The sequence below is a fragment of the Lissotriton helveticus genome, chromosome 8 (assembly GCF_964261635.1).
Source record: "Lissotriton helveticus chromosome 8, aLisHel1.1, whole genome shotgun sequence".
NCBI classification, from domain to species: Eukaryota; Metazoa; Chordata; class Amphibia; order Caudata; family Salamandridae; genus Lissotriton; species Lissotriton helveticus.
The window spans coordinates 1606283834-1606306280 of record NC_136069.1 but is presented as its reverse complement, the minus strand read 5'-3'; the positions used below and the strand labels follow the sequence as shown (position 1 = coordinate 1606306280).

The following is a 22447-nucleotide window of genomic DNA, read 5'->3' as shown; positions in this document are numbered from 1 at the left end:
GAAGAGATGTATGTATCATTCATAACAGAATGTGTTTGGTTGCCTTTTCTGAGCAGAGAATCAGATTTTGGAGAAGTATTTTTATATGTGGGTTTCAATATATATTTCTAATTTGTTTTTGTCTCCTGAATTGCTTTTCTAGACTCCAGGATCCTATGAAAAAGTAGCTGAGGTAGGACATATTTACAATCTTTAAGGGATTATGAAAGACTGTATATCTTTTGTACATTATTTGCTCAAAAAGGGCTTGATGAAAGGATTATGGGAATGCAAAATGTAAAATGAATGTAGTAGCCCATGATGGTTTTGTTTTTGTTAGATATGTAAATGTGTCTGTGAATGTATATACATAGATATGTATGAGTGTGTATTTGTAAACATGTGAGTGTATATATATATATATATATATATATACATGTGTGTGTGAATATATATGTGTGTATGTGTAAGTGCTTATCTAAATACATATATATATATTGAGAGATATGTGTGTCTATGTGCATGTGTGGGTGTGTAACTATATAGCCCCAAAGTCTTACCAGGTCCCATCTTTGTCTGGTGTGTATATTAGGTTAGCGTTAAAATCCCCTGTCAATACCATGTCCCATGTGGGGTGTGTACTCCTTATATCTGTTAATGTACTAATCAACTGGTGGTTTTGAGATATTTTCTTCCGTGCCGATGGATGTGTGTATGTATTATTCAGCAGGACAGTTTTTGTTCTGCCGGTGATATAGATTCTGAGCGATCACAGCCCCGAACTAGCACTAATAACAACCACAGAAAATCTTAGACAAATTCTCGATATAGGAGGGAGCGTCACACTTATCCTGTTAGATCTCTCAGCAGCTTTTGACTCGGTGAACCACGATGTGTTGATTGACCGCCTCGCTTCGCTGGGAATCAGGGATCAATAGCTCCTTCTGGTCAGTTCCTTCCTGTCTAATAGATCTCAATTGGTGGCTCATGATGCATTTTTTCTCTTGCTTTTTCACTCCCATGTGGAGACCCACAGGGTTCATCATTGATCCCCAAGCTTTGTAACCTGTATATCACTCCCCTGGCTAAGCTAATAAGAAACTACGGTTTCACCTTGGTGTCCTATGTGGATGACACGCAGATCATTATGCTCTCCACTGATACTGCGTCCCGTTTCACAGCCTGCATGGACCACATAGGAAAATGGATGCAGGATAACTGTTTAAAACTTAATTCATCAAAAACGGATGTTATGCTCTTTGGTCTTTGGCAGCCCGTCTCTGATTTACTCACAGTTGGTGGCCCAATCACATGGGCAGGCTTCAGAAACCTGCTAACAAAGTAACAAATCTCTGCATTTTCTTCAACACTAAGCTGTCCTTTGAAATTCAGATCAATCATACTACAGTGGCATGCTTTTCTATTCTGAAAATATTGAAAAAAGTACCTCTGTTGATCCCATTTGAGCTAAGGAAAACTGTGGTCACAGCGTTAATTGCAATTAGGCTGGACTACTGTAGTGCCTTATTTACCAGCGCGAGCAAGCGCAGCATACACAAACTTCAGATGACTCAAAACGCTATAGCAAGAGTTCTGTTTGAGCTCTCTCGCTATGATTAGGTCTCCAGGGCTCTCACAAAGCTACACTGGTTGCCCATAAGCAAACATATTAATTTCAAATTGTTATGCATAGCTTTTAAAACTAGACACGGTCTTGGTATGTGGCACTGTCACATTTTTTCAAATCCTACACTCCAATCAGACCACTTAGATCATCAAATAGTGGTAGTTTGATTATCCCCAAGGAACACAAAGTAAAATGGGGAGGACAAAGCTTTGCCTATGCCACCACCAAAGTCTGGAATTCTCTTCTTATATCCCTAAAAAAAGAATCTAATTTGCCTGAATTGAGGAAGGGTTTAAAAACCTGACTATATTAGGGCACCTCTACTATAATACCTCGGCCTGTATGCTCGTCAAGCACCTAGACACCTCCGGGTATATGCAGTGCTATGCAAATTCTTCAGTTAATTTCATTTACAGGGGTCTGTCAGTAAAAATTGTAATGATACCTAATTACCATATACCTTTTACACGGACCTGTGGTCTTGTTAGCAGAGTCCAGGGTGAATCAGAGTCAGAAAACCAGCAACTAGTAGGAAAAGAGGGACAAAAAGTAGGGGGGCACTGCAAACAGGTCCTGATATCCCTCAGTCTCAAGCTCAAGATAGCAAAATTACTATTTTAATTTGTACTCCAGCTTTCCTTAGAGGACAATCAGGGACTCACGCAGTGTACATAGCTTTTACTGTGTTGTCATTGTAGTGCTATGGTAATATAAACATTTTACATATCCCACTTTTAAATACCATGCATCCTACTTTGTGGGATACAAGCACTAGATAGGGGTACTTTTTAAATATTTTAAATAGTTTTTTGCTCATTAAAGAGGGTATTTCGACAGGTCTGACTGCAGATCACTCTGCACCAATCAGGCTACACTGGTCAGCCTTAGTCCATGGCTTCTCTCTCATACTAGTGGATGGTACACAAGTGTTATAGTCCATAGGTGAAATATATTACCTTTCATGGCTTGGATGGAATTTCTCTACAAAGTGCTACAACTATAAAGGAGAGTTAAGTAAGTAAAGTAAGTAAATTCTTTATTGCTCGGTTAATTAAAACCATTACAATGTATAACATTCTGCGACATTTAAAACAACTTTTAAGGAATGGGGAAGGAATAATAAGTTGTAAAAGGGGAGGGGAAGAGAAATTTAAAAGACGAGTATAAAAACTATGTTACAGAAAGGCTGTCACTGGTTCCAGTGAGCTTTACTGAAGCACAAATTTGTCATTCAAACAGTGTTCTTAGGTCTCGACCAGGATCGGTTCGATGGCCGTTGGCCTAATTTTTTTCACAAAGCTGTCCAAAAATTTTACTGATCGGCAGATCAATTGTGGGTCCGCTGAACATAGAATCTGGACTATCGCGGATCAACAGGTGTGGACTCCTTGCTTGTTAAATTTGTCTTTCAGCCAGTGCCTCCGACCTTGATACATGGCAGGACAGATACAAACTATGTGCATAATGTCTTGTTTACCTGCACCACAAAGATCGCATTCCGTTGTTTCTTGCGGTCTCCATTTAGGTTGGTCTAGTTTTGTGGGCAGAATGCCCATCCGTAAATGGAGGAATTTACGTTTAAGTGTCAGCTAGAATGCGGTGTCTAGGTAAACTGCTGGAGCGAGCCTTGTGTACAATTTAATAGTCATCCAGGCGTGGGTTCGGGTGCTAAAAGTTATTTTGTCAATAAGAAACGAGTGTTTCTTATCAATCCTTTTAACCACCTGGTTAAACGAAGGAACTGGCAGTTTTGTTTCCCACAAGGTTCCCAGCTCGGTTGCCTCTAGTGAAAATCTTAGGTACTTTGAATAGTCAGAGTTCGGACTAGTCTGGATTCCTTCCCAGAGTGCGCCGTTCATTATATTCTCCTTGTTCCTCCAGACATTGTACCAGAATTTGATGGCTTCATATTTTTTCAGTAAAACTTGAGATTGTAGTCCGAACTCAAGTCTAACTTGAGCTGGAAAAGAACTATTTGGTAACACAAAAACCCGTTTGAAGACTTTAGTTTGTATTTTGTCCAGGAGGGTGGCACTTTTTCCGTGGTGCAAGACGCTGCCGTATGCTATTATGGGCAGTAATTTTGCTTTCATTGCGATTAGCAAAGGGGATACGAGAGGACCCTTTAGCTCGGTTGCCAGTCTAATAAGGGTTGCCCCCTTATTTTCTACGGCTTTAAAATGCTCTTGGATGTTTAGGCGCTTATCTAGGTATACCCCCAAGTATTTATAGCTGTTCACGGCTTCCAGATGATCATTATTTATTTGGAAAATTGGCTGATTTTTGCGACGTCGTGTTATGAGCAATGTCTTTGTTTTCCTGATGTTTATTGTTAGCAGGTTCCTTTTTGTATAGCTGGACAGGTCGTGTAGCAGGCGTTGAAGGCCGATTCTTGTCTGGCTCAACAGTACCACGTCGTCCGCGTATGATAAGTGCGTTAGACAAAGGGTACCTAGCCTGGGAGGATGTGCATTGACCTTGTCTAAGCATTCTGTCAGATCACTCATAAATAAGTTAAATAAGTGTGGAGCGAAGACGCAGCCTTGCTTTGGTCCATCATCGGTATAGATCTTCCTGGTCAAGTGGCGCCTGTTGTCGATTTTTACCTGCATCCACGTTCCGGTATGTAGGTTGATAATGGGCAAGAGAATTGAGTCCGGTAGGTCCTGATGTTTTAGTTTTGCCCAAAGCGTTTGCCTGTTGACACGGTCAAAGGCCGCCTTGAAGTCCACGAAACACGTGTAAAGCTCTTGGGAATTCTGTAGACTTTTCTCAGCGATCAGGCATAGGGCCATGGCGTTCGTCATTGTACCCATGCCGCGGCGAAATCCGGTCTGGTTCGGTGGTATTTTACTGTTCGTTTCAGACCATTTGATCAGATCTGCTAGTATCGATGACGCGTAGTATTTTGATTCTGCGCCGAGGAGGGCGAACAGACGGTAGTTGTTCGGATCCTTGCGGTCTCCTCCTTTGTAGATAGGAGTTATGATCGCCCCCCTCCAGCTCTCGGGGATGCCGCCTGTGTTGGTTACCGATCGAAACAGTAAGTTAAGTTTGTGAGCCCAGTACTGTGGATCCTCCTTATAGATGGCTTGCGGAACGCCGTTTGGACCTGGGGTACTGTATTGTCGACTTTTTCTGATTATTTTTGTAATGCTTTGTACGTCAACTTGCCTGAGGCATAATGCAGTTGTTCCGGAAGCCTTTGCGCAGTTCCCTTGGTGAGCTCGGGCGGTGTCTTCCCGCTCATAATTTTCTGTTTCCATATTCAGGGCTGTGGCTGTGCTCAAGTTGTTGATTGAGAATGTTTCCGTTATATGTTTGGACCATTCAGACTCTGTTATGCAGGCCATGCTTGTTGGTTGGGCTGTCCGATATACGGAGTTAATTTGTAGCCAGAAGGCCCGCGAGTCCGCTCTCTTTATATTATGCAGTAGTTTGGACCAGAACTCATTTTGGAGTTTTTGTTTTTCGATCCATATTAATTTCTTATATTGGGTCCTGGCCTTGCGTACTGCTGCCCAGACACTGGCATGTTGGGTTTGGCCACGTGCTTGGTGTGTTAATTTATTCAGATGCCTTTTTAATAGTAGTACTGATCTATTGAGTACGATGTTAGATTTAAAAGGTAATTTTGTTTTATTGGTTAAGTTTGTCCTTGGAAGTTGCTTCAAGTAGTTATTCCTGGCGTCTGGACTCAGGGCGTTCTCTGTCAGGAACTCTTCTAGTAAGTTTTTAGCGTCGTTTGCTATCCGAGGGAGAGATTCACTTGTCCACTTGAGCCGCTTCAGGTTGATGGTTGTGACATTACCTGGTAGCATAGGAGCAGGTGCGAGTTTAGGTATGTCCGTCATGATCTCAAAATATTGTTTAGAATGGTCGCTGTCCAAGGAGCAGATGATGTGGAAGTCTTGTATTCGGATAAGCAGGGGTAGTGTGACAAATGTGTAGTCCAGTACAGAGCAGGAGTTGTGGCCTATGTAGGTCATGGAAGGGGGGTTGTCTTGGTTGATTCTTCCGTTTAATGCTCTTAGGCCAAGGTTTTCAAGGTCCCGCATCAGTTGTTTGCCCTGATTGTCATTCTTCCTTACCGGAGGGATCACCTGCGGCGAAACATTCCAGATTTCATTTGCGGCGTTGATATTGACCTCATCCTCCGGTTCTTGCAGAAGGTTTGAATTGAAGTCACCCGTAAGAATTATCTCCCTGTCTGGGTGTTCCAAATGCGTATTTGAGATCACAGAAATAATAAGTTGGAACAGTCCTTTTTTGAGAGATTTTTTTGGGTTTGCGTATATGTTTATTAGGATCAGCGTTCTGGTAGTGACCATTGTTGTGCTCTCTTAATTTTAAGATTTGCATGTCCGTGGTTGAGTCAGAAAGTTGTATTGTTCTCATTTTTAGAGCTGTTGATATGTAGACGGAAAGGCCCCCACGGGCTCGCCCAAAACGCTGTAAGCGAGTCACACTTACATGATAGCACAAACGGCCTGGGATGTCGATTGGATCAATTAGCCACGTTTCCTGTAACGCTATTATTGCATATGGGTCCTAAGTGGCGGCTTTGCCGTTTTTGTTCACAATGTCTTTAGCGCCCGCAATGTTCCAGGAGAGGATTTTTATGACGTGGCTTTCAGTGTTGACTGATCTGTCGGGGGTTCAATTTGGAAGTGACATTTGCGGCTGTAGGTGCTCATAGGCTGAGATTTCAGCTCCTCTAGCTCCTTGAAGGACCGAGCGCGCTGGTTGATTCCTCAGTACTAAGTTTGCACTCTTGGTGTGCCTTCTTAGGAGCGGGGACGGCTTTTCTTCGTTTTCTGAGTTTATCGCATGCCTTGTTGCTGGTAAGCAGTCGCTTACGTTAGCCAGATTCACCGAGCGGCGACTTTCCCCCACTTCTCTACTTGTTTCGTAGTTAGCCCCCTTTTTGTCAGTTGGAAAGGTTACTTTAATGAGATCAAGGTTATTCCTAATCGCATTTGCTGCCACTTGTCTGTCAGGTTCTGTGGCCACGCTGGAAATGGTGATTAAAATTGGAGGTGCTGTGTCATTAGTAGCTATCTTTTTTGCAACTTCTCTGTTAGGCCTGTATTTTCCGAACTTATCAGCAGTTGGTTCTTCCTCAATGCGTGTTAACTGGTATAAAGGAGAGTTAAGTATGCCAACCAGGGATTTTCCGATGTCTACATGTTATAGTGATCAGAGCACATACACCGGGCACTGGACAGCAGTGTTCCACCTAAGAAAGTTGTTCTTTCTGTATGGCTTTTGACTGCCAGCAATGCTCAAGATGCACGTTTTTGAAGCATAGAGGGTTTTGTATACTGGTCTTTTTTATATAAATAGTTATTAACTAGTCTTTCTCAATTTGTTTTTTCGCTTTATTATAGGATATTGCAAAGGTAGGAAAAGATTTGTATTGTTCCTCTGTTTGAACGTGAGCATATTATAAGTTGTCTCTATATATGTCTATTTTAAATTGCACTTTTAGCTTGTGTGGTTTGATTTTATTTTCAATATGTTATTTACTTGAAACATTGCTTTTCAGGTGATAATTAGTCACCCACAAAATGTTATTGGTACTAAAGCATCAGGACACAAGCGAAATTTCGGATTGGTGAAAGTGTTGTGTTAGCTCTCAAATTGTTGCTGGGCAACACACCTCTGACAGACAGGGTGACGCCTTTCAGGAGCCCCCTGTATTTTATATTGATACTGGCTCCTGAAGGAGGTGGGGAGCAGTCACATCAGGTGGCCTGTAAGGCTCCCCTGGTATTCCGAAACATATGTCACTGGGTGAGGCTGGGCCCGGGGAAAGGTGTCCCTGGGGCCAAAATCAGCCATTGGAGGGGACCCTATGCCCTCTCACCCCATAGTGTATTCCCTAATAAAAAATATTTAAATAAAGGCCAGTCCCCACAATGGTGTCCCCAGGGCCAAAATCATCTGGGGGGCATGTGGCCCCCATCCCCTTATAAATCTATATTTTAAGGCCAGGCTCTGGGGGATGTGGTCCCTGGGGCCAAAATAGCCCTAGGGAGGGGGAAGATGCAGCCCTCTCCCCATTAAAAAAATTGTTTAAATAAATGCTTAAAAAACACCAGTTCTGGGGCAGTCAGCAGAGGTCCCCCATCTCAACGACTATGCAAAGGGTCCTCTTTGCCCACAACTTGAAGGGGGATTAAATACTCTTAGATGCTAAGTGTTCTTGGAGGCCGACAACCCCTATTGTTACCTCCTGCAAGTCCCACACAGCTGGATTGCTGAGAGCTCACGGAGGTACCACACCCCTTTTCTCTACCACTCTGCAAACACACCCCCTATCAAACTACTGGTTCGGGGATAAAGACCCCTTGGATGCTTAGGGTCCATGGAGGCCAAGAACTCCTCCTGTTACCTCCAGTAGGTCCACCTAGCAGGATTGCTGAGAGCTTGTGGGATGCCCGCCCCCTTTCTCCAGTACTCCAGACATAGAATTTTAAAAACTTTAAGAATTCAATCTTGGATGCTGAAGGTCCTTGGGGGCCAAGAATCCAGTCTGTTACCTCCAGTAAGAACCACTCTATGGAATTGCTGAAAGTTCATTGGAGGCCCGTCCCCTTTCTCCATAACTCTGCAAATGTGTCCCTTGGCAAATTGCTGGGTGATGAAGTCCACTTGGATGGTGAGGGGCTATAGGGGCCAAGAACCCTTTCTGTTACTTCCAGTAAGTCCACTCAGCGCGATTGCTGAAAGCTAGTGAGAGGCCCATACCCATTCCCTGCTAGTTAGGAAATAGAATTTAAAATACCTTTGAAATTCACTGATAAAAACAAAGGATAGTGGAACTTTATAGTTAGAAAATAGAAAGAGAATCTATTTTGAAATTAACTGAAAAAGCCAAAGGTGACAGGAACATTATAGTTAGGCTCACATTTCAATCACACGGAAACAGAGAAATTCAGCAGTTATAGTTAGCTGAGCCCCGCAATGCACTACTTATGACCTCACATATTACATCACTCATGAAATGGCAAGTGATAACACTCATGATATCACTGATGACATCTGAAATGGCATCACTGATGACATCACTGAGGAGTTCTCACATTGCATCACTGATGATATCATCCAGTGATTCTGAGTGTTCCCAAGCCTCATTAGGCCCTACGGACAACAACCCCATGGGCCTTTTTTGTTTATTAAAGTGGAAGGGGACCACATGCCCCCCTTCTTGAGCCTCAATAGGCCCTGTCATCTCATCCCGTAGTGCCTTTTTTATTAAAGGGGTCTAGGGCTGCATGGCCACCCTCCCCGAGTCTTAGGAGGGGATGCGGCGTAGCAGCCTTAGCTTTGGAGCTTGGAGAACCAGGCTCAAGCCTCGAAACTGGCTTAATAGTCTGTGATTCTTGGCAAATAACGTTATCTCCCCATACCTGCACTTCAGTGTCTTGAGACCGTCATGGGTGATTTATCACGCTTTACAAAATCCTGGATTATTTTATTAGGCCCTAGGGATATCATCCCCCACAGCCATTGTTTACATTATAGGGATTGGAAGCTATCTGATCACCCTCCCTGAGCCTTATTAGGCCTGAGGGCACCATCCCCAGGGCTATTACTTAAAATACATGGGAGGGAGGCCTTGCATACCCTCCTCCCTGAGCCATTTTCATCCTCACTGACCCCATCCCCAGGGCACAAACCACAACCTCATTGAGGGCAATGGGGGAGTCCCAGGGCCCTCAAAAGCCCCAGTTAGATTTTTGCATGCTAAGGAAGCCGGATTGTCCCATCTGGAGGAAGCAGCTACTTGTGCTGCTCCCTATGGATGGGAGTAATCTCTTGATCTGTTTCATCAGTACGGATAGAGAAACAGATCAAAATTATGCTCCTAGCTAGCAGGAAAATAATCTACGCCCCGTCCAGTTGGGAACAAACACATGTTTCCCTGCTCACTCTGTTACTGGCGGGAAACTGCTGTGTCACAGGTGGGCTCTCCAGGACACAGCTAGTGAGCCAGCTCCAGGGGATTAGTTCCCCAGGGCTTTTATTGTCTTAGGTAAGGACCCCCATGCCCCCTTCCTTTCATAGTTTGCTGAAACCCTGTAGAATGTGATGCTGTTAGATTGTCAGCCTTAGAGTGGTCTTCACCTAAAAAGTGTGCCTGCTTGCCTGCAATTTTGCAGGTTTTTTTTGTTGTCCTTAGGACTCTGTTTACTTTACCACTGTTAACCAGTGCTAAAGTACTTTTTTTTCTTATACCCCTAAATATGGTTTGATTAGCATATACCAAATTGGCTTACCTAATTTACCTACAAGTTTCTACTAAAGCACACTGCATATGCACAGAGCCTCAAAATGCTAATAGTGGGCCTGCAGCACCTCTTTAGTGGCAAGGTCTGATTTATTGTTTTAAAAATGCCAATTTGAGTACGTTTGTATTCAAGTATACCCCATAAATCGAATTTCCATGTTACATTTGTAGGCTAAATAATTACTCTGTAATTCTTGGGCCAACATAGGCTGGTTATTTCCTTATAATATTCTTCCTGTCTCTCCTCACACTTCCATACCTAGATGCTTACTTGACATTCATTTATATTAAGACATACTGACAAACATACTACAAACAAACAATAGTATAAATAAATAATATTTAAAGAGTGTAACTTGGTGCTGTGGATCTTTTTTAGTCAGTGCGCTCAGCGTATCCATCATACATACAAAGAACAATCACATAAATTAAACTTTTAACCAAAATGAAGACTTAAACGTTCATCCAATTAACATTACCTAACAATACATGGATTGACTGTTTTTGTACAATACTTGTTATATCCACAAGAATAATTGTCCAACATATCTAGTCACATAATACTGTTATAAATAAGGGTTATTTTGTGTGGGAGTGTCCAACATAAAAAGTGAAAAGGATAAATTCATTGGGGTATATTATTGTCCTCCAAGTCTGTGGTTCTACTGGTACTAGGGGGCCCTATATGTTCAAGGTTCCTGGGTTTTTCACTTTATACGTGGCTCTCAGAAGTATGAATGTTCTCTATGACCTTTCTTTGGCTATCTTTAGTTGAGTTTAGGTATGTCAGCCTTCTGACCATGCTTTAGTATGCTGATGCGTTTCAACCTTTTCAATAGGGCCAGTGATTTAATGACGGTCTTTCTCATGGCTGCGAGTTTTCTGATGTGGGACACCACTAGTAGGAGACAGATATGACATAAAGGGCCATACAACTGCCAAGCATGATTGCTCGCTTTCAACCATTCAAGAGCACCCTTCATGATATAAAGGTTGCCATAGATGGAGCCTTGTGAGAGGTGTGGCGTCGCGGCCAGGGCGACTGACGCTGGAATCTGGGGATCAGGGTTCGATCCCCGGCTCCGGCGGCAGGTTAGCCCAGCACCATGTGACTCTGGGCAATAGCTTGCTTAATCTTCCCGACGGCCCCCAGCGCCTAGAGACCCTTACGGGTGATTGTGCGCTTTACAAATGTGGATTATTATTGTGCCTCAGACAGCAGCATCCCCCAAAACTAGGACTACACGTGATGTAACACCAGTAGAACATTAAGACACATGTCCCACACCAGAAAACACAGCTCCAGTACCAGTACAGTAAGAATCATGTGTTCAACATGTGTCTGTGGCAAAAACTATTTGCTCCCAGCAAGGGGGATGCCAGTGGATGTCAGAAACCAAAGCAGACCCCAAAGGATTGATGGATCCAGTCTTGTACAAGCTGCAGGAAAATTGATGTGCTACGTGACAAGAATTGCACCCACTGGGCTTGTCGAGAGTGAGCCTGAAGATAAATAAGTGGTGTCCTGGAAATAAGGAGTGGTAGCCAAGTTTTACACAAGTATCAAGATGCTACTTCACTCCTGTCTCCTTTCAGCCGGCCAAGTAACCATGGATTACATTTGCCGCAGCCAAGGCTTGGAGATTGCAATCAGTAGATTGACCCCTTAAGCGACATCTCCAGCCTAAGAGCAGCACACTGTGACAGCGGCCAACATCCTCAATGACCTCACTGCTGTGTCCCTAAATCCTGAAGTTGGAGTCATCGGCTGTGCAGCAAAGCATCTTAGGCGTGACCTGACCCTGAGGTTGACAGCTGCCAGCTACCTCTGCAACCAGAGCCGCCGAGCAAGGTAGAAGAAATCACTCATTGCAAACTTAGTTCTGAACAAAACTAATATCTATTCCCTATTCTGGCCTATGACGGACTTGACTAAATTTTGAAGGTCACTACTAATAAACTGTAAATCTGCCTTTTTAGTTTGCTTTGACGAGACTACCCCCATGCTGAAATTTTAAACTCTTTCACACAGGTCACTAGAGACGTTAAAAAGGCCTTATTTGTGGAGAACACAAAATGTTATAATATTAAACAAGGCTGGTTCAATGGCAAATGCACTAAGGCTTTTATTAAACTGAAACATGCTTTACACAAGCCTACTAGAAATTGACAAGAAATTAAAAGAGCACGGGGTTATAAACGTGGATATACGTGCAATACCCTTACACCTCCTATGGAACACTCCACAAGACCGCACTAAACAAGCAAGTGATACGGCACTCCACTCAATATTACAGAGCAACTTATAATAAAAAAACAACTAGTAAAAGCAGGTCGTAGTTTATCTTTTTTATTCAAGATTCTTCTCTTTTTTTTAAATGACACGCAGTAGCCAACTCATTTTGTCCTTACGGACTTCTTCAGGGCCAGTTGGTTCTTGCTATGTCCTTTCCAAATTCTAAGTAGGAACATTTTTGACCGTTCGAAGCGTAGAATTTATCAATGGATTTCAGTAGTTCCCTTGCAGGAAAGGATACATTAAAGAGAGGTTGTATACTATAAAGGTGGCTTCAGAGGTGACATCTATTTGTCATCATCTGCATCATATTTATGTATTCAAACTTCTGTATCAATCACCATTTCGGTCCTCTTCCGACAGCGCCCCGGGCATATTCCAATTGCTTGTTTAGAACGCAAAGGTCAAGAATCATGGGCAGCACTGCACTAAGCCACTTTAACCAAAGATAATACAGCCTTTTGGAAGTCAGTAATTGCCCTTTTCTGGCCCCTCGAGATATACCAACCACAGAGATAGCTATTACCGAGGATCAATGGGTAGACCATTATTCAAACACGTATAATAATAATGTACATGAGACATCAAAGGTTACGTCAGAATATTTTCACCGAATTACTATCCTATAGATGTACATTTTACTTTAGAAGAGGTCAACTGTACCCTTATTGCAAGTTTGGATGGAACATCTCCCAGCCCTGACGGAGTCCCTGTAGATCTTTATAAATAAAATGTGTCCCAATGGGGCCCTCTGGTAACACAAGTAATAGCAGCATGTTGCTCTTCCGGCTTCATAACAACTTGGTCGAAATCAACATTGATCCTAATTTTTAAGAAAGGAGACTGTCATAACCCTGTATGCTATTGATCGATATCATTGCTAGATTCCTTGGTCATGGTGGTGTGACGCATTATACTGAATAGAACAGGATTGGGCTGAAGACAATGGCACCATAACTGAGCTACAATTTGGTTTCCGACAGGGCGTAGGCATGGTCGAGCAGGGACTAATCTTAAATATTCTTTTGGGAAAGTACACACTGGCCAAGCAGGTAGATTATATATGGCGTTTGTAGATTTTATTACAGCCTTGGACTGCATCATAAGTGACAAACTATGGAAAATCTTAGAAGATATGGGTGTGGTAATGGAAACCCCTCTTGTTCACTTCTTGAGGCAGCTATATAGTGATGAAAAAGCAAGGGCTCGTTATGGGACCAGTGGGAAGTGTACAGCTATGTTCAAAATACGGAGAGAGGTAAGACAAGGATGTGTTTTGGCACATTTTTTATTTACATTGTATAATAATGAATTAGCTCAAGTCATAGCGAATCAGTGCAAGGGCCTGCCACAAATGAATAAGTGTTCTATTCCCACCCTACAGACGGAGCTGTTTTGATGTTGCGAATACAATTGGGGCATCAAAGGCTTGTGACTAGTTTTTCAACATTTATGCATAATTTGTGCTTTTGAGTGAACACCTCTTAAACTTGTATCATGAAATGTGGGAAAGATAATACAAAATGTAGAGACATATTTAGTGAAAATAATAAGGTTGAATTTACCAAGAGATTTTCTTATTTAGGCATTTTTTTTTACCAGAAGGAGACATGGTCCCAGGCTGTTCTAGCAAGAAAATTATTATTTATGAAAGCTACTTCTGCAGTTGCCAACTTTTCCAGAATACTGGGAAGATGATTGGTTGTCGAAATATTACATATCTATGAAGCCAAATTGTCTCTATGGCAATCTATGGCTCTGGCGTCTGGGGCTATGTAGACAATCAGCCCCTGCAGTCAGTTAAGAATGGCTTTTTTTATTTTTGCTGCCAGTCCCAAGTAGTATATCTACTCTTATAAGTTATTTTGAACCTGGGATGCTGCATATATCCGACCTTATAAAAATACATCCCATTTTATCATGGCACAGGATATGGCTCACCTCTAAAACCATATTTAATCAAGATATTCTAAATGATAGCATAAAATTACAATGGGTCTCTATTATCCCATAATTAAAATACGTCAAAAAATTTATGAAAGACCTTGGGCATCTAGAATACTTTGACAACCCTGGTATCATAAAAATCTAAAAATAAATTGTGAGATGCTCCTTGAGACACACATATTCTCAACCGAAATATTGAAGCCAACTGTATAGGCGAATCAAATGTTGTTAACCACCTACAGCATTCCGCTAATCTTAAAATCATCTTAGGTGTTTATGACAGGATGGTGTTGACTTGTTTTATACTTGGAATCTTTCACAGACTAATCAGTTTCCCCATCACAAATGATTGGTCTAGTATCATGACCATGTGTCCATGTGATGTTAAGTCTCTGCAAACAACAATGCATGTTATTTTTTCAATTTAATTTAATTCTGTACCAAGAAAGAGATGGATTTTAACAATTGTAAGCCTTCTTGATCCTAGACAATGTCATCCTGTGTTTTAGTATTACAATATTTAGAGAAACAACATTTCACCAGGACTATAGCTTCATTCTTAAAAAGTGTAATTAAATACAGAAACACTCTTTATATATGAATTTCTCATAATATTATTTACAGAAGGTTTCTTTTTAAGCATGTTTTTGTTAGTATTTTCAGTGTTTTTCCTTTAATGTTGAACAATTTATAATATCATTTGATATCAAGTGCTTTTATGATTTTATTGGAAAAATTGGATAAAGCTTATTTGAATTGAATTGAGAGCCAATGAAAAAACTAATAAAGACTTCCTTACCTGTAAATGTGTTTTGAATTCAGTAGCCTATCTTATATGGGTGTTATGTAGAGGGTGAGCCCTAAAATTGACATGACTACCCGAGCTATAGCCAAATCGAGCAGAGGGTCTTGTTTGCGCTAAGAGCCGGTGCATGAGCTGAGCCCTGAAAATGTTTGCCATATAAATCATGCAGCAAATATTATGAAAAAATTATGAAAGTACCTAAAAACTTAAAGACATATATATTTGTGAACATGCTGAAGCTTTCACCTTAGTACATAAGAGTGCATTACTGCAATGAGGAGCACCTGCTAAAAGTGATAGTTGGTAAGCAGGAATCTAGAGTGATGTATGCCTGCCGTCCCCCCAGCCTGATGACTTTGCTTTTAGTGAACGATGAGTCAAGTCACTTGACATACACCCTACATGTGATCTACATTTTATTACATATGGAGCAACATTATAGAATATTGCATCAAAGTCAAGTGGTTTTTGTACAGCAAAAATCTAGAGCTCATGTAGTTTAAAGTGTTCTCTTAAGCAATTATCAAGAAAAAATACACTTGAAAATCTCGGTTCATTCATGGCATGAGGGGCCAGGAGGAGCTCAAGTTGAGCACCTGGCTTGAGCCTTCTGAGACTCACCCACTTCTAGGTGAGTATAATATTAAGATAAAGACTTGAATAACCATAGTGCTTTCAGTGGAGGTGGAATACACATAGCCTATTACCCTGTTCAGTTTGTGACTGTCTGGTTAAACACACAGACATTTGCAGAGATTACATTAACCAAATGTGCTGTCCTGTGGCATAAAATAATACATTCCACACCAATTATTTTAACTTGTATTTAAAGTGTATACCTTGCATTTTATATGTATTTACCTGAAGGCTGAAAGGCCCACAAAACAGTTGGAGTATTTTGTTACCATCTAGCCCCTCAGTCCCCATATTTAATGTACTTCAGTTTCTGGCTGACCTGTGAAGTTCTTTGTAGAACGCTGTCACTGCGGCCCATCTGCAGCGCAACCCAACATAGCGCGGTCTGAAGCACACAACGGGGTGGCTGAAGCCCTTTTAGCCCAATGGGCATTGCATACCTGTACTGACTGCATATTACTTAATGCCCGACTATTGCCACATCATCAGTACTTTCTGAGAAAGAAGCTTGCGGTTTGGTTTCCTAAAATCCTAAGGGGATGTTGGAGCTACAGAAGTTGGAATGTTTTGGCGACTTTTCCAATATGTTGTTGATAAATTTGTGATGTGTCATATTTTGCAAACTGAGATATTGGACATTGCTTTTGTCACACTCTCCCTCAATTCTGTTAAGAAAATAAAGTTAGATATTATAATATAGGAAAGTTTCTGTATGAAAAATCAGAATTACTCATGAGATTTGTGTTAATTCCTTACAGCCCTGAAGAAGCTTCCATAAAATCAACGAAACACATGCTGGCTTTTAAGACGTATTGCAGCAATTTGTCCAATGCAATGGATTTACAGAATAGCTATTCAAGATATTTTATCTGAAGAATATTGGAACATTGCAGATCTTCTGTAGTGCAATTCCTATAAACCTGGTGTCAAAAATCATTTGAATGATAGTTCTTGTTTGTACACATTTTGGAATTTTGTTGTACTGTCATGTACTAAAAATTTCCTATGAAACAAATGGGTAATAAATAAATTTGGGTGATTTCATGTGTTACTTGGCATATCTTTTTCTTTTTTCTCCATATTGGAAAACAATGTTTAGACTTTGAAACAAATATTGGTTTGTTTAACAACTAACAGTGGGTGTGAGCCAGCATGATGCTTCTTACATCCTTACCCCAATTAAGTTATATGGATTTTGTATATAAATGATTAGCACAGTGCCACCCATGCTGAGCTAGAAAGGGAAAAATTATTTTTCCATTTCTACAGCAAAGTCAAGTAAGTAAGGACATTTTTATTGTTTGGTCAATTAAAACCTTAATAATATATACACATATAAAAAATAGAAGTAAAAACATTAAAAAGGAAACAGTCACATTACATCAATGAAAAAGTAAAAACAAAGAAAATTGTAGGATTTCATTATTGAACACATTTTTTACCACATTATTGATCCTTAACTGAGGTCAGTACTAATAACGAACTTTTGTGTGCCTGTGCAAAAACTTTGATCAATTTACAGTTTAATTGTGTGTCCGATGGATTTAAACATGCTAATATTGCAGCTCTACAGGACCTGATGCCTCTATCTTTAAAAGTTTGTCTGAGAAGAGTGGCTCGAGCATTATGGATTTGGTTGCATATACAAATTACATGAATGATGTCTTCTTTATGGTAACCGCAGAGTCAGCATGGTTTTGGCCCTTTGTATACCCATACAGGCTGATCCCCTATTGTTGGTAATTTTCCGAAGCGTATAGCCATTACTTGTTTTTTCAGGTGAATAGAAAATGCTGTGTTCATATAATTGCCTGGTGCAAGTGCTTTTTAATTATTGATCACCATCCAGGCATGCAACCTAGTCCTGAAAATGTTTTTGTCTATTAGTAGTGAGTGAGTTTTTGCTACTTTATTCATTGTTCGTTTAAAGGACTGGTATGCAGGTTTTTATTCCATAAATTATTTGTACAGGTTATAGACAAGGATTTATTTAGATATTGATTATAGGGTGATTTTCTGTTATCTACTAGTTCTGTCCAGAGGGCTTTAATATTTGGTGATGTGATTGCATTCTGTTTCAGCCGGTACCAAAGCTTTACAGTGGCCTACATTCTTCCTATTTTTTCATGTATTAGTCTGAATTCAAGGCGAACCTGCGCTGGAGAGGCTGACCGTTCAACCTGAAATTTTTTTTTATATGTGGTAACTATTAGTAGGTTTAGAAGCTCGCATATGTTATCGTGGGAAGAATCTTCGCAGTTATCACCGTGAGTAGGGGTTTGTGCGTTGGACCTTTCAACTTTTTTGTCAGCTGACTGAAAGCGAATATGAGTGCACTGGTTCTCTGTGACATATACTTTTTTTTGCTCTGTATGATTTTGAAGATTATCTATATGAAATCCGAGATATTTGTAGGTCTTTACTTCCTCTATTTAACTGCCTTTAAGCCAGATGGTCTGTTTGCATTTCTGCCGACTTCCAATCCCATAGTTTTGGTTTTTAATGTGTTGATTTCTAGTTTGTTCTCTGAGATGAAGTCTGACATTTCATTCAGGACTCTTTGAAGGCCAATCTTTATTAGACTCATTAACACCCCATCGTCGGCATACGAGAGGTGTGTGAGTGCTAGCCCTCCAAGTTTCTGCCGGTGTGAGTTAGTGCTGTCTAGCTTCTGAGCCAAGTCTGACAAGAACAAATTAAAAAGATGCGGCGCCAATACGCAACCCTGTTTGAGGCTGTTTGTCGTATTTAGCTTTCTTGATAATCAGGTGCTGTCTCCTATCTTGATTCCAATCCAAGTCTTTGAATAGAATACTATTATTCCCTGTAGTATCCTTTCGGAAATGTTCCACGTACGCAGTTTTTTCCAAAGGAGATGGCGGTCTACGCTGTCAAATGCAGCCTTCAAGTCTATAAAACAGAGGTAGAGTTGTTGTTTCCTCTGTTTACTTTTATTTGCCAACAAGGATAGGGTTAAGATGTTTGATATTGTCCCTATTCCTTGCCTAAAACCTGTCTGATTAATTGGAATAAGATTAAGATTGTCGGTCCAAGATGAATGCAGCGTGATATTTAGCTTCGACGTCCAGGAGGGCAATTAGCCTGTAATTTGATAGATTCCCTCTGTTTCCATCTTTATAGATAGGCGTCAGTATCGAGCCTTGCCAATTCGATGGGATACAGTTTAAGAGCTCCATTTCATTGTATAATTTGAGTAAATGCTTGCTCCAAAAAGACGGATCGTTTTTAAAAATGGCTTGTGGGATTCCATTAGGTCCTGGAGCACCATCTCCTCTGCCTTTCATTATTATACGTTTTCTTCCGTCAGCTGTCATGGAGGACTCACTTATCTTTGCTCTGGGTTTTGCTTCAATTGGGATAGGTCCTGGGGCCTTTACTTATCTTATGCGACATATTCTGTCCACTCCTGTGTTGTTTGTGTCACTAGCACACTATATGATGGTTTCAGGTGTATTTTTTTCCTCTGGGGCTCCTTTGACGTTGCCGCTAATATGTCTTGGGTTGCTATTTCTGTAAACTTTATGGATAGAAATCTAGCCCACTCATGTTCTGGAATATTTGATGATAACTCATTCATCGGTCGTTGTAATTTATTTATTATTTTCCAAAAAGAGTTTGAGTTGGTTTTCTTTGCACTACAAAGTATTTCAGCCCAGAATTTATCATCGCTTGCTCTTTTTTCTTCCCATAGCTATTTTTTATACGTTTTCCTCAAATGACGTACCTTGTCCCAGGCTTCTTGGTTATGACAGGTTATTTTTAACCTCCTAATGGCTTTTTTGAGCTCATTTTTCAAATCTCTTAACCTTTTCGATGGTTTTTTATTAGATTAATTTCTGATCTTTCGATTTTTGTTCAGTTATTGACTGATTTTCATTGATGTTGTAAGATCCGAGGTTACTTTTACCCAAGCTTCAATTTTGTTCTGGGCCTCTAGTTCACTAGCTGTTATCAATGTCTTTAACTTGGTCTAAAGTGTATCTATCGTTCCATTTGACCATTTTAAGGGTTTTAGGTCAATTTTATGGATGCTTCCTTCTGTTTCTGTATTTGCTTAATGTTTGGCGTTCTTTAACCTAAAATGTATATGCTGGTAGGAATGATCGCTCCTTGTTGTATACTCTATAAAGAAGTGAGCGAGATATGGCATCAATGCTAGTGAAATAGCTATATAATAAAATCTCGATCATGTCTTTCCTCCATGAAATGTGTGTTTTGGTGGGAAATCATCCATTGTTCTACCGTTTATCACTCTAAGGCCCAGGAATTCCAGGGCGTTAACTATTCGCCGACCTTCAGGGTCCGATGTTGATCTCCTTAACTGATATTGCTGTGGGACAGTCCAATATATATTGTCGGCTGATAACTTCTCATCTTTGTCCGGGGTGTGTATTAGGTTAGAATTAAAATCCCCTGTCAATGCCATGTCCCATATGGAGTGTGTACTCCTTATATCTGTTATCGTAGTAATCAACTGGTCGTTATGAGCTGTTTTCTTCCATGCCGATGGATGTGCATATGTATTTATTAGCAGGACAGTTTTTGTTCTGCCGGTAGTCCCTGAGGAAAGTTTTATCAATTGAATGTTTGGATCAGAAGAGGAAATTTGCTCTGATTCAATTTTTAGTGCTATGGCTAATTCTTTAAGCATATGATTAGCACAATGTCAACCACATCAAAGCTGTTTACCACTCCATGCACAGTATTAAATCTTTGGATTGGTAAATACCATCCAGCCCAATCTTAAATGGGTAAAAACAACCACTGACTTGTGTTTCACTATCTTTATAGCTATTCAGATGCTTAACTTGGTCTAGGAAGAAGGGGGCACCCAGTAAAATCCTCGGAGCCTCTGCGCTCCCCAGCAGGTAGTTATAGTTAGGACCTTGTTTCGATTCCAAAAACTTTTTTTTCTTTAGCCAATATCTTTGGCGCAGTTTGACGAATCTTTGAGCAATTTTCAAAACTAATGGGGCAGTCTGGTCAGCTCCTGTCTTGAAAGTTTGGGGAGGATTCATCAAACGAGGGGCCAGGAAAAAAGGAGCTCCCAAAACCTGTTTTCTCCATGTTAATTTTGATAGGAACCTTTTATTGCAGCAACAGCCCGACCTGCTGAACGTAATTACACCAAATTTGGCAGAGAGGTAGCTCTTGGTCCAGAGTGCACTCTTTGCTTCAAATAGTATAAATCTGTACAGTAGTTCCTGAGAAAATTATATCTCAACATTTTACTATCTGGCCATTGCAGTGGATCCACAAACCCGTCCGAGGGCCCAAAAAAGTATTTTGTTTTCAAAAAGAATTCAGCAGGATTCACATAACTAGTACTGTCTCCTACTCTTTGATTCTTTCAAGCCCCGGGTGGTCCAGGTCCCGGGAGCAATGATTAAATATTATGCAGGGGAATGTGGGGGCCTCCGCTGCCCCAGGGACCATCACCTTCCTGGGCTTTTTAAATAATGTGCAGGGGGAGCACTGGCGACCACCACTTCCCCAAGGCTTTTTTAAATTAGGGCCCCCCCAAGCGTCAGGGACTGCCATGTTCATGTTTTTTTAAATAAAAAATAGCACAGGCGCACTCCTGCCCACCCAAGCTGACCGAGGACAGCAACCTCCATGGGGCATACATCAATTAAGTGCAGGGGTCCATTTCAGCCCCCCGGCCCCAGGGACCCCCACCTCCCCAGGGCAGCACATAGATGGGAGGGGGTCACGTGGTTCCCCTCTAGGTGCCCTCCTTGATACTGGAGACCACCAACCCACAGGGCTGGCTCCAGAATTATCCCTGGGTTCCCACCCCCGGGACATTGCTGTTTGCTATGGCAGGGCAGGAGCACTGCTTCCAGCCTGCCATAACAAACATATGCTTCGCTTCATGGTAGGTACCATGCCCTATTTCGCTATAAGAGTGTCATTCTTCATTTCATAACATTGTCCTCTATCATCAAGAGCATGAGCTAATCTGCTATCCTGCAGATAGCTTTCTTCATTAACCCCTTGGCTGCGGCGGTAATTCCGCTGCGGCGCTGGGTGGGGGTTGGTGGTAGCGTGGCGCCACAATGCTCATGACGGAACCGCGTCGTCATGAGCCACGGGTGCGCTGTGCTTATGATGGTTCCGTCACGACTCTGCCCCCTCACTAATTCGCCCGCACAGGCGGGGAATCAATGCAGCGTGGGCAGAGCGGCCACAGCATGACGGAACCACGCCATCATGAGCACACGCCGCCCGTGGCTCATGATGGCGTGGTTCTGTCATGATCAGGGAAGGGGTTAAAAAAGGCGATGTACTAAAATTATGTATCCATGCTCCACTAAAAACTCTACAAAAGTTCCTTCAATTCACTAATATTTGTTTCTGGTTTTGTCTCCTAATACACAAGATCATTTTGTCAAGAGTCGTCATTCTATTTATAATCAAATTGAAAAGCTTCCTCGTCAAAGCAAAGGCCTTATCAACTAATCTCTCAACTCGTTATTTGTGTTTCACTACATGTCTCCTTCTTCTTTACTTCTTAATATTTCTCAGTGGATTTGTAACTACTTTACTATGAAACATCCTGGATCTGATTTCCTTAAATTGCTTCTGTCTCCTTGTTAAGGTGTATACATCTTTGTTACATTCTTTCCTGTTCTTGATGTATATATCTTGTCCATTGTTATTCTTTTTCATAGTTTGAACTTTTATTTTCATTATTTCATAATCTCTTACCAATTGCTCTTTTTGTGTGCACCACTTTTTCTTCATGTTGCCCCGTTTGAGTATCAATTCTGCATAGATATTGTACCTGCTTCAGTTCCTTTTCCCTCTGAGCTTTTCTGATTGAAATAGGATTGGCTT

The 22447-nt window shown here is 41.2% G+C and overlaps 1 long non-coding RNA gene across 1 annotated transcript in view; it reads left to right on the top strand.

The window, feature by feature from the left end:
- Positions 1 to 16630, top strand: part of LOC144772084 (uncharacterized) — a 154002-nt gene extending 137372 nt beyond the window's left edge. Inside the window, exons 9-10 of the long non-coding RNA XR_013599638.1 lie at positions 143 to 172; positions 16345 to 16630. This is a non-coding gene — a long non-coding RNA (uncharacterized LOC144772084). The remainder of the gene's footprint in view (positions 1 to 142; positions 173 to 16344) is intronic.
- Positions 16631 to 22447: the final 5817 nt, after the last annotated feature.